At 39.7% G+C, this 13,057-nt stretch overlaps 1 protein-coding gene across 1 annotated transcript in view; it reads right to left on the bottom strand.

Moving 5' to 3' along the window:
• Positions 1-12,338, bottom strand: part of LOC150088714 (uncharacterized) — a 203,574-nt gene extending 191,236 nt beyond the window's left edge. Inside the window, exon 1 of the mRNA XM_090369625.1 lies at positions 12,121-12,338. The gene's annotated coding sequence lies outside the window, so the exon portion shown is untranslated. The remainder of the gene's footprint in view (positions 1-12,120) is intronic.
• Between the last annotated feature and the right edge of the window lie 719 nt (positions 12,339-13,057).

Genomic DNA, 13,057 nt, shown 5'->3' with positions numbered 1-13,057 from the left:
ACCGCGCCCAACACTGGCACTGTGCAAAAGAGACTCCATAAGAACCTAGCAGCAATAGTCCTTCCAGAGAATACTTACATGGAAACTCCAGAAAGCCGCGATCCTGATCACCTTTAGGGTAGTCAGAGTTCCTCGGCCAACAGTAATAATAATAATAACGGCAATCTTATACAACAACCAACCTATTCACCGTCAGGGGGCAGAAAAAATCCCATAAAGAAAACAAAAGTCATAATAATAAAGCGAGAGAAGAGTATATAATTGATCAGTCCGCCAGGCTGAACTTCTCACACCTGTCCCACTCAAATCGTAGTCATCACGCTTACCTCAGGAATGCACAGTCCTGGCCCTGAAGAAAGTTCAAGGAATCGCTCTAATCCTGACAGGCTGAACGTGCGCTTGTGAAGCAATTACACTTTTTGACCAACAATATCACATATTTAAATATCGAATTTGTACCCCTAGTTGTAGATATATATTTCCGTTTTATTTGTGTTTGATTTATGATATTTCCGTGTCGAATTCTCTATTTGCTTGTTTCTTTAACCCGACAGTTCTCGTTTTCACGCGAAAGATGCAGTCTTAAATTGGTCGGTAGATTTTTAATTAATATTGGTATGCATTTTTAATGATTAACAGTATTACAAGTACTGAAACAATAAAATATAAATCGTAATGGTTTTTTTTTTATTTAATTAGTGTATTTTGGATTTAAGTTGTGTTTTTGTTCCTCTGTGAATATTTCCAATTTTGGAGCCGAGCTCAATCACGCCGTAGTCGTGGCGTGCAAAAGCTCATAAAATCCTTTCCCCCCTCCCATAAATAAGAAAGAACTAGCAGATCGATAGTCTGCTCGATGAGTTCCGTAGGGGGTGAAGAGGATAATTTTTTTCTTTTTAACATTTCGCATTTTTATCGGATATATAGTTTTTCTTTTTCCACATTATTGGGTTGCTTAACATTTCCGTTGAGACAACTTAAGAACGTGTAACGAATGTATTTTGTCTCTAATCTGTTCATTCTACGGTCAGTTTGTTTTTACTGATGAAAAATCAGAGTTGACTTCAGAAGAAGGGGGTGGGATGAATCTGCAAATACGTATTAAATTTCTGAACTGCTCATTTGTTCAAATGAGCGCGTTCAGAAATTTAACACTCCTGTTAAAACTGTAGGCCAAGGTTAAAATTATTAATTTCTTGGTGCACATGACAACAGAGAACAGATCTAATAACATAATGGCATTTGTACACAGTAATGACGTCACCACTGCAGAACGCAAGGTATTAACGTTAATTCGTGCAATCTAACAATAGAAATCACAGTTAATGGTCATGAAATTGTCGCACTAGATTTGTCCTGGTCAGGCAGACCCAGAAGATTTCGTAGTAGTAGTCGGGAGTCTACAGTGATGGGCAGTAACTAAGCGAGGATATGGAAACATTCACCCAAAAGAAAGGCGATTCGAAAAACGACATCCGACAGAGAACAGCGTCACGCAATTATTCCCCCCTCCCCTTCCACCCGTGCTTAGACTTTCAAACTGCAGAGGCACGCTTATGCACGTGCCGTGACCTTGGTCTCCCCTCGCCACTGCCGCCGCCAGTGTCCGCTTTTTTTTTGTGAGCCATTACAAAGAGTGATGTCATGTGCGATTATCAATGGAGATAGCGGGCAACGCTCACCCGTATTGAGAGGTCCGACTGTTGGGAAAGCTGCGTAGTTTGGTGGTTAAAAATTTCGACAAACCTATGCTGTAAATGGCAAAACTGGAACTTCCAGATTCCTCAGATTCTATTTGTGAAACAACACAATCTGATAGTGGAAGACACGAAAAAAATAAAACAAATTGCGATACCTAACAAAACATGTATAAAGGTATTGCTAAAACGATCGTAAAATTCCTGGACGCAAAACACTCATATATTCAGTAACCTCATTCGAGTAGCTCCAGTTTCAATTGTAATAACATTTTTTTAACGTTTTCACATCGTCCAATATTTCTACAATACACTGGACAAAGAGAAACAGTTTAGCAATATCTCTTTATAACAAGGTATGTTGGCAACCGTTATTGGATCAAAAACACAATGCTGTTATTGTACAATTTCCCGTTTTGTAATCAAGTTTCCAGAAACAAGTAATGTGTTAAAAGTGGGCACCGATAGCGGGTTAAAAAACCAGAAAAAGCAAAACCTCCCACGTGATTGAAGTACATAGTGAGAGTATAGTGGCGAAGCTATTATATTACGATGGAGGGCCAGACCAGGAGTGGCCAAGCTTTATAAAGCTGAGCATCCAACGGGATGATCTTCACAAAGTTGGAGATTACAAATGAGAGCCTCATTTGCGTATTTTATTTTCATATTCAATAAATTTACGTGTATAATAATATATCCAATAGTCCAGTCATTTCAAAACCACTATTAATAGTAATAAAATGTGTATTATGAAAATATTTTGGTTAAAATTATAAGTTGATAAAGTAAAAGAAAGCAAGCAAGAGGTTATGGGCATTTCTGAATTCCTATAAGTATATGTAAAAGGTATTGTGTGTCTCGTGACTATCACTATTTATACGAATTAGTGTGAGCCATAACTTTAGCTAAAATTGATATTACTAATTTTTTTAGAAATAATAATTTTTCCAAAAAGGCAAGCCACAACTGTCTATGAAAACACACACTATATTTCCAAAAGTAACCGGACCTGCATGTCTCAGAGAACCTCTTATTGATACAATATGTAATAGCATGTCTCCAAATTTGTCCTTAATTACAAACTGTATCCTTGTGGCCCAGAACTAATTTTGCTAACAAGGCATTTTGGTTCATTCTTCCTTCAACGTAACATTTAGTTGAGTTACTGATTGCGAGCATGTTGGCCTGGCCTGAAACCGATATTTCCATTAATTCCATATGTGTTTAGTGGGATCATGGTCGGACCAATGTTCAAGCTTTTTCACGCCAATGTCTGCAAACCAAGTCACTACAGGCTAGATTTAAGTACATAAGTTTATACTCATTTTTTGAATTACGCTTCATTCGAAAATTTCAATAAGTGATTAGTACGCTTGTTTTGCGAGGTTTTGTCTGATCACTAAGAGGATTTCGACGCAAGAGAAAACTATTATTTCATGCTAAAAAACATTATGCTGCAACAGAAACTACCTTCCCCATACTACCGTCACAATGCAGGAAAAATGAAATTGTCCACAACGTCAATGTTCCATGGCATTCATTGTTCCAGGAACGATGACCAGTGGTCCAAGCGGGACAGCACCTCCCCCAAGCTTCTCAGTTGGGACGATACACTCTGGTAACTAACGTTCCGCAGACATACAAACACAGAAATCGGCAAACCGCGTACCTTGATTCATCACTCCATAACACAGCTTTACAACCTTTAGGGATAAATTACGATGGGATTATACCTTGGATGCTGTGATATTTAGTTTGTGTGCTCAAGCTCTTCCGTAAAATCCGATGGTATGTAGCTCATTACACTAATATCAGATCCAGTGGCATCGCTGAACTCCTAATTGGCGGTATTTGGTGAGGACCGACTGGATTTAAGCAGCACTCTCCTGAGCTCCCACTGGTCTCTTTCCATCGGGGTCTACTAGAACGTTTTCCGCTTATAGTAGCGCAGTGACATTTCTTCGCCCACCGTTGAACTGGAGAGTTGCTGTTTTGCTTGTGCAGAGCGCGTTTTCACAGCATAAGTAGATGTAAATTGCGTGTTCTGTGGTAGATTTTCTGTTAGCTGGATGAAAAATCAAAGTTTCCCGGAGTAAAAACATTGCTACCCTCGCTTGAGACCGACTAACTCGGCCACGTTGTGAAAACGGTCCATTAAAATTTCTCACGTCATCGACGGGACTCGAACTCAGGTCTTTTCCACTCGGTGTAGGGAGGACGGCGATTCTACCAACTGTGCTACCCACGAGGGCTCATATACTGGCGCAATCAAAACTCCTTACACAACACTGGAGGAAATTACAAAAAAGTGATCTATTTGTATATCAAAAATATTAGAATTTTTTAATTTTTTCCGGCAAATTTTTTCCCTCTTTTTGTAATGTAGAATATGCTTTTCGCTCTACCCGCAACTTATCTATCACTCTCCACGTAGTGTAAGTACAAAATTGTCATGTGTCATAGGTTGGAAACCGCTGGTCTACAGCCAACACTTGAAAGGTGAAAAGATCGATGGAATAGGTGCATTGCAGCAAGGTGGAAGTATTATAAAGAGAGCGAAAGAGAGAACACTATCAGGATGATCGAGCATGTTTTCTCACAGTAAATTTACTCTTAAATGTTTCGGACATTTTTATAGCTTGCAGAATAATAATAAAATATATATTATAAGAGACGTGGCCTTTTTATGATTTTTTTTTCTAACAATTTCTTTTTTATAGTAAAAGGTTCTCTCAGTATAAAAAGAATTCATGTCTATTTATCTATTATAAACGTAAAGATTTTTAGTACTGTAATTCAGTTGTAATAAAAATTCATAATAAAGTCGCTGCATTTGTAGTGGATTTTTTAAAAAGTAGCCGATTGGTCAATTTAAAATACAGAGTAACGCATACCACGTGTTCGAATCCGTCTGATACTAAAAAATACTTTATATTAATATTGTTGTAATTTGTCTTGTAAATCCCTCTGATCCTATGTGGCTGCCGCAGAGTATACACTACTAAAAATATTATTAAAAATTGAAATTAAGATTTTTGGACGATTTCAAATGTCTAAATGAAGATTAGACAGTTGAAAACAAGACTGATAATCAGAACAGACGAAGCTCTGTTTAGTTGACAGTTCAGGGGAGCTTCAAACCTTTCTAAATGTAGGTAGGTTATGTGTGCGGAAGAACTCTTAAGTTCCTATTTAAATGCACACCTCTACTAGCATGCTTAAGTACACCTACTCCAAGGTGAAGTAGGAGTAGGTTTCTTCTGCTGTAAGCAAGGAAGGGTGTCGAGTGGCCTGCACGTTGCCTGTCTTACAACCCATCTCTCTGTCTTTGGCAATGTACGCTACCAGTCAAACAAGTTGAGAAATGCGGGGGTGGTGGTCCCTGGGAATTTAATGACTACAAGGCGTGCGAAAGCTTGTGTAATCGAGGAGGACTTTGAGTAGGGCTGACTCCATAAAAGACGGAGATCCCTGTCCACAAATATACAGTATATATATTCCAGACAGCTTCGATTGTTTTGCTGCAAAACAAAATTTTTAAAACTATTTCGTGTTTTATTGTGCATATCTTTATATAAATAACATTTTATTTATTGTGCATTACTACATTTATTTTATAGACACTTTGCTTCACGTAAAAATTTTCTTTGGTCGAAATCAGCAAAGCAAGAAAGAGTGTGCAATTGTTTGCTTTTTAAAAGAAGTTTCGAACTCGGCAGTTTATCTATTAAAAAAGACATTTATGATACTTTAAATTCTTCATAACGTGTGGACATCTCTTCCATCTTACAAGTAATAGCCAATGAACAGAAATTTACGAGGCGATTTATTTTAAAGTTAGAACGAATTCGAAGTTCATAAATTCCATGTTTACTTTTACTTTTTTTATCCCATGTCTGTTATGCTCTTGCGTGCTCTACTTATTTGTAAAATAGACAGAATAGGCAGGCGCTTACTGGCAGTCGACTTTATTTTCTTATGCACGAGTATATAATAAAAAGTTATGAGGAACTGCTGATCAATTCAGACGCCTGTACTGTCGTGTTGACCACTCGTCTGCGTCAGATATATTTGTCAGTTGTTACATTTTTCGTGCCATAATTTAGAGCCACTGACCAGAAGGATGCGCCGCGAAATTTTTCAAAAGGGTTTCATTCATAAAGAATACTTCTCTTATTGGTACAAGGGTAGCTAAGGCCAATTGCTTCACCGAAAAGTTGAATTAAAAACAATACGTCATTGTAATCAGTTGAATGGGACTGGTTATAAATAATCCTACTTATCACCTCCAGCGCATTTTGATTTTTTAAGAAATGTGATCGGCATATATATTAAGTAACGCTGCATATTTAATTTCACTGTAGTGCAGTTCCGGAAACTGAACAGTGATCTGGATTATTTCAAACCTGTTTTGTTTGTGTGCGATAAAACCGACACATAGAAGTAGAAATATCCGTGCTATTAAAGGAATTAGTGAGAGAAAGAGCAGGGCGCCAGGCTATTTGATAGCACATTGTGAAACAAACACAAGAAAAAAAAGAGAGAGAATGAGTGACCCCGTTCTCCAACTTCCGCTAACTTTAAGCTGTGAATGAAGCCAACACGTGCTGCAACTTGGTAGAAAGCCGATAAACGGTTTCAAGTCCACTCCTTAGCTTGCCATTGACAACAAACAAGTGATACTTTCTGCTCTTATTACGACACACAGGTGGTCAGTCACCTAGGTTACAGATACTAGAACAAAACGGAGGAATAAACAACGGTCTTTTCTAATGTTTCATTTTGTGGCTTTGGGAGTTGTGCTGACGTCATGACTGCGTGCCGAATATTCATCCTTAGATCAGATTTGGTCATTTCGGTTATCCCGGACATTCTCTCAGGTATGGCAAGTCTAAACCTGGGGCTCTAAAACGCTGATGGAACTGATATTCGGGTAACACTCAAGTGTAAAGTGAACCTAATTTCGGCGAAGTTCGGTCGGTCTGTGACAGCCAAATCCTCTGCTTGCACCTTCACAATGGTGGGACTGATAGTAACACTGGGTATAACCCCGATGCGCAAGTCCTGAAATACGGCACCTAGCATACTGGAGGTGACCAATCAGGTACGAACCAACGTAAGCAGGGGTCGAGGTGTGGCGCACACATCAGACGGAGGAATGCCGCCCCTCTGTGTTATCGGGCAGTATTAGGTGGCAGCTGCCTCTCATCATCCGGTGCAACCACCACTTTGCTTATTGGAGACTCGAAGTGGTGGAACCCGTGTTTAGTCTTCAGAGTAAACTCTGGAAATCCTCCCATCTCTTCCATCATGCAGTGTGATCGATGTCTTTTCAGGTTATGTTGAACATCGTGGTGAGATCCAATCTTCTTTATATTTCAAGGGTACAACTCTAAAAACGCGGTATTCGCAGGCCGGCCACCCGCCCGCTAGATAGTCCACTGGACCTCACGTATTGGTAACTCTCTAGGAGGCTTCCGGATCAGCTATTCACTATCTGGCACAACCGCTAATCTGCCAGATAGTGACTGGCGGGGTCCGACTAGTGTGTATGCGGGGGCATTGCCGAGGCCATGTTATGTCAAGGAGTTGGGTATATTCTTGCCATGCGTACGCCATACCCATAAATTTAATTACTTCATACAGCATGTCTTCCCCACGTTTTCTCACTACTGAGTACATTATGAATTGTTAAATTAATAGAACAAATTTATCTGCAAAAAGATCTAGAACTCCTAAACACTTCCTCGTTCATTTCACAAATATACGTAGTATTAGTTGTAATCTCAACGATCCATTTCCACTTGCAGTCTACCAAACTGCATGTCCTTTTTCTGACAGAATCACAGTTATCGCTTGATTCCATAACTGCTCATTTCTGTTGTCCGAATTGTTCGCTGTATGATTCCTTTCGCTTCAAAGATGATACTTGTGCATATGTCCTTTCTGATATTCCCTGTGCGATATTTAGTAATTTGGAATCTCCTCTTTCGATCTTCTCTGGCTTAAAATCTCTCTATCGTTCTTACAACTCCACTAATCACTTGGAACTCTTTGACTTTCTCTCTTTGAAACTTGACTTTCTCCAGTCCAACTTTCCTAACAGTGAAATAATATTCCTTGTGATTTTAATGTTCACAACTACAGCTGGCTTCAATTTTCTAGTCACACGGTCCCAACTGGTCGAGATGCTGAGGCTTTTGAAATTACTAATGACCTCGCATAGATTATTGATTTACCTACTAGAATACCAGACAATCCTAACCATGCAGCCAACATACTTGATCTTTTTCTCACAAACAACTCTTCTAAGTACACGGTCGAGGTGAGTGGTCCTCTAGGCTCCTCAGACCACAACTTGGTGATGGTTTCTTCTACAATGGAGCCTTTCTCTTGTGGCCATTCCCAACCTCGTGTTGCTTGAAAAATGTAAAATGGGATGATCTGCGAAATTTCGTTTCTTCTTTTCCTTAACTTCTGATGTCAACCTTTGTTCAGATCCTGTCAGTTAAATTATTCTTGTAGGGATGGAATCCTTTATTCCACACTCTACCTTAAAATCTTGTACTTCATCTAAACCTTAGTTTTCCAATAAATATGCTAAGGCTGTTCAAGAGAAGAATGTTGCATATCGTCATTCCACCCAGTGTGAGGAGGACGGTTACGATACCGCTGTGCTACCGCGCAGACTAGCCATTTCCTAAAAAGGGTGACAAATCCCTCCGATCCAATTATCGTCCCATTTCAATTTCTTCTACTCTTTCTAAAATATTGGAGAAATCAATTAACCGCCAACTCTTAAACTAGCTAAAAACCTTCCATCTAATCAACGATCGCCAGTATGGATTCCGTTAGTGTCTATCCACTGGTGATATTCTGGCTTATGTTACCCATCTATGAACAAATTCAATGGAAAAGTTTGATGAAACTTAAGTAGTTGCTCTTGACATTTCAAGGGTTTTTGATCGTGTTTGGCACAAAGGTCGTCTTTTAAATAAGCTTCCATATTATAGTTTGCCAATTCTTTTTTGTAATTGGGAATCCAGTTTTCTCTCTGACTGCTCACTGCGAGTGATGGTAGATTGCTCTTTGTCTTCTAACTTCCACTAATGCTGGTGTTCCCTAAGATTCAGTTCTTTCTCCCACTCTTTTCCCTCTTGTATATTTATAACCTTTTTCTATTGACCGGAAATACCGTCCATAATTTTGCTGATGATAGCACATTGCATTCCATCTTCCAGTTTGAGATACCTTGTCCTGCTCACACAGCTTCAACTTCTGGAATATCCACTACCGATTCCTTAAATGGAGGGAACTCCCCCACTGGAGATCCCTCCAGTGGGGCAAAGATAACTTAGTTGACTTCAATCCTTCTAAAACTCAGTCCTGTCTTATATCTCGCAAAAAGGATTCTTCCGCTTCTGTGCTTATCTTCGATGACACAGTGATTTCTAGGCAAAATCATATATCTCTATTGGGGATTACTCTGACTTCTAATCTCTCTTGGCATAAGGACATTACAAATATGGCTTCCTCTGCATCTAAAAATCTGGGTTTTCTCTTTCGCTCTCAGCGTTTCTGTTCTTCCAAACAGCTGTTCACTCTGTACAAATCGCAAATCCACCCTGCCATATAATATTGTTCCCACATCGGGGGCGGTGCCCCCAAATCTTTTTCCAGGCTTCTGGATTCCAAAGAGGGCAGTTAGGTTAATTAATGACTCATTGCTAACAAAGTGTCTCCACTCTCTGTCTCATAGACGTTCTCTTTCTGTTGCATGCCTTTTCTATAAATACTTCAGTTAGAGACTATATTGCCCCGCATATATTGTCTGTAAATTGCGTGTGTTCTTAGGTCGATTTTCTGTTTGCTGACGAAATTTCCGAGTTTCTGGGAGAAAAAACCACGCTAACCTCGCCTGAGATCGACTAACTCAGCCACGTTGTGAAAAAGGCTCGTAAAAATTCCTCACGTCATCGATGGGTCTCGAACTCAGGTCCTTTTCACCCGGTGTTCAGAGGACAGCAATCCTACCAACTATGCTACGCATATCCATGTGGGCGCACTGTTCTTGAGTTGGCTTCTGCAATTCCCGCTCTCTCTTCGAAAGCAGTCGTAACACGTGCCACAACCAGTCACCATCCTTTTACTATCTAACTTCAAATTCACAGAGCCAACTTTTCTTCTTTCTCATTTGTTCCTTCAACTTCCGTTTTCTGGAACAACCTTTCTTCATACGTATTTCTTGAAAATTGCAATCTACAGAAATTCAAGTCTAGCATCAACAAGTATCTTCTCAACTTTCAGTCCATGCACACTACTACGCATTATAGGTTCTAATACGTCTCGTGTTTGGGGGTTTCATAAAAAAATAGGAGTTTCATCCCCCAACAGAATGATGAGTAGTGCTGAAGTCAAATTTTCTGTGGATGGAAAAACATCCCAATTTTAGTCCACGAAAAATCTTCCTCCGATCTTTTCTTGACTACGTTCATAGATGGATTTCTGTTTTCCTCATTATAAATCACCTCTTCACTTCGTTCTTTCCCCAAGGGCAGCATGTCAAGGAAGAATCCGCGTTCAACACCATGAGGCATCTGACCTCAATCTTGGTGAACCCAGCTGACTAATCTTTAACCTCATTTACAAATATGAATTATAAAGTAGTGCTGGTGCTTGTATTTTCCTTGTAGTGGATGTACTATAAATAAACGTGCACCACCCTGAGGGTATAGTTTGGTCACGTGATGTTTCATTATGGTGGCGGATAACGAAGCTAGTGATGACAACTTCTATTTCAGTACAGTTGAATTATAGAAAGTTTAAATCTTTTAATCAACGAAGATACTTCAGAAACCTTCCCTCTGCGTTTCCCATCTCTCTTTCAATTTCTGTTGCCTTTTTTGCAAGTCCTACGTGGTAGCTTTGCCAGCACGATACGTTGCCGTCGACTACTCATTTGGAGAAATCTAAGTTTAATTCCTGTCGAACTACGGAAGGAATTCTTCCTGAAGTCCTCTTCAGTCGAGGCTCTGGTAACCGATTACAGGCGGGGTGGGTGTAGAGTTTTCTCTCCTTGAGTTATTACAGGTTTTTCGGGTCTAGCAACACTCACAACGGCCCATGAACACAGACTTCTAGAGACAAAATAAACTCTTGCAGAACAAAATAATGAGGATTATCCTTGTCGTTTTTCACTAGTTTGTCGTAAAATCTCCTAGGGAAATCAGCCAAAATTTAAATAAATAAAAAAAAAAACACTATCATATAAACTTTTGTTCAAACAGCAATGAGAAAGAAGCCTCGAAATGCTTTAATCCGTTTCAAAAATACGCTTGGTGCACTGTAAATGATGCGCCCTCTAATTGCCTGACTCAACAGAGCGCTTCAGCCAGTCAAGCATACACTGATGTAAAATGAAATTGTGCGCATAATCCTTCCGATTTTGTTAAAAATACTACCCGCTATTTACTCTGAGCATAATCGCCTGTTATGTCACTGGCGGTCTTCTGCTGTTTCTATTGGTTGCGCAGATATGCAACTATTTTGAAATATCTGACAGGAAAAACTGAGACACAATGTCATCATCATGAAGGACAATCACTGTTCACGATATTGGCTTCGAATCAGGACTGGGAAATGGTATCCGAGGACACGGGTGCATGTTTACTTTTGAAGGCCCCTTTCTTTTGTTACGATATTAAAACTACTTGAGAAACGTTTTGGGCCTTATGTTTAAGGGGCTAGTGCATTGCATTCGGCACACCCCACCTTCCCACTGATCCTACCATCGAGTTTTGCTTTTACAAAATCAAATCGTATATCATTCGAAAAGTTTTGACAAAGATTCTAGTTTAATTTTTAAATGTAATTATTAAGTAACTGATGCGTTTGCGCAAATAATTAAGTATTTAATTATACATCGGGATTATTATGGGCACAACGATAGCGGCTGAATCATTGGTGTAATGAAACGGTTTAGTTCAGATCCACTGTATCGTATCTTAGCAACCAGTCCTGGGTCTGGTCGTATTAGAAAATGCAGTTAGCATTAGCTGACTATGAGTTGGATATGCAAATTAATGGAAAGTTCGTTTATTTATCAACAGTAGCAAGCAGACGATTAATGGAGCATCGATTTCTTCACGCTACTGCTTCTAAAAGTCAAAGCTCCACCTGGATTATCGCAAAGTGCCATAAAATCCAAATAAATAAAGATAAAATTTACGCTGCAAAATACACACACGTACGATTAAAGAATGGAACGAAATGCATTGCTTTCTAGAAAAGTAAAGCACTATTATCATATTCCATGCATCGAACCCACATTAAAAAAATGTATATATATATATATTCTTTGACCGAACAGCTCTCTTTGTAATAATCAATAAAAGCGAACACGCCAAAATTTAAATTAGCTTACCTTTGCTTTCAGAAATCATATACGCATCTAGAAGAGCAGATTCCTCCCTCATGCACACACAGCAACACCCTCTCCCGCTGATAATCCTCGCCTAGCCTTTGCAATCAGTCACAGCAGATTTCTTAAACCATATCCAAGCGAGTAAGAACGATGTTTAGGCTTAGCAAACGTCATACGGAACTGCTTACACTCACACACATCTCTTAGAGCGAGCGCCGTAAAACGTATCAAAGGTAAGCAGCGCGCCTCACGCTATCGGAGGAAGAATGGGTAAAAGGAGAAACGCTTCTACCGACCAACCAGGTGGCAGAACGCGAGCTCGTGGCCTGAGGCTGCCGTCTTGAACGGGCCAGGTCGGGACAGGCTCACAGTTGCTTACTCGTTCACCCATAAAGTGGGGCAAGGGGGAGACCAGAAAGGGAGAGGTAGTTACGATTGACAATCTAATTCTGACACGCTAAATGACGGACAGTTATCAGTCAACGGTACGGAAGTAACGAGACGCTACCCGAAGAACTGTTTCTGTTTCTGTCGGTTATAGATGAGTGTATTAAAGATGTTATTGCTGAAACACTTCGCTGGCTACCCTTCCATCCATTACTGACATACAGCGCATTGTATAATTTCTCTCCCTCCCTTCCCCCCCATTATTTTAATCTAAATGGGTGAAGACAATATAAATAATTGCATTGTCCGAACAGCGCCATCTATCAACGGAAAATTAAACTGGACACTATTCGCTGATTGCTTCGTTGTGAATGGGAGATTCAATGCGCGAATACGGATATTGGTTTTAATTACCCAGAGCAAGAAACGGCGAGAATTTAAACGAATATTCGTCCTAGATTCTCTGATATTACCCGGAAGCAAGAAACAATGTATCTCTTCACCCTTTTTATCTGTCAAATTGTCGTTTCAGATTGCGGGAAAAATGCCA

This window comes from Mastigoproctus giganteus, chromosome 3, assembly GCF_048544385.1.
Source record: "Mastigoproctus giganteus isolate SK-2022 chromosome 3, ASM4854438v1, whole genome shotgun sequence".
Taxonomy (NCBI): domain Eukaryota; kingdom Metazoa; phylum Arthropoda; class Arachnida; order Uropygi; family Thelyphonidae; genus Mastigoproctus; species Mastigoproctus giganteus.
The sequence above is the reverse complement of the archived record's forward strand: the minus strand, read 5'-3'. Positions and strand labels throughout refer to the sequence as shown.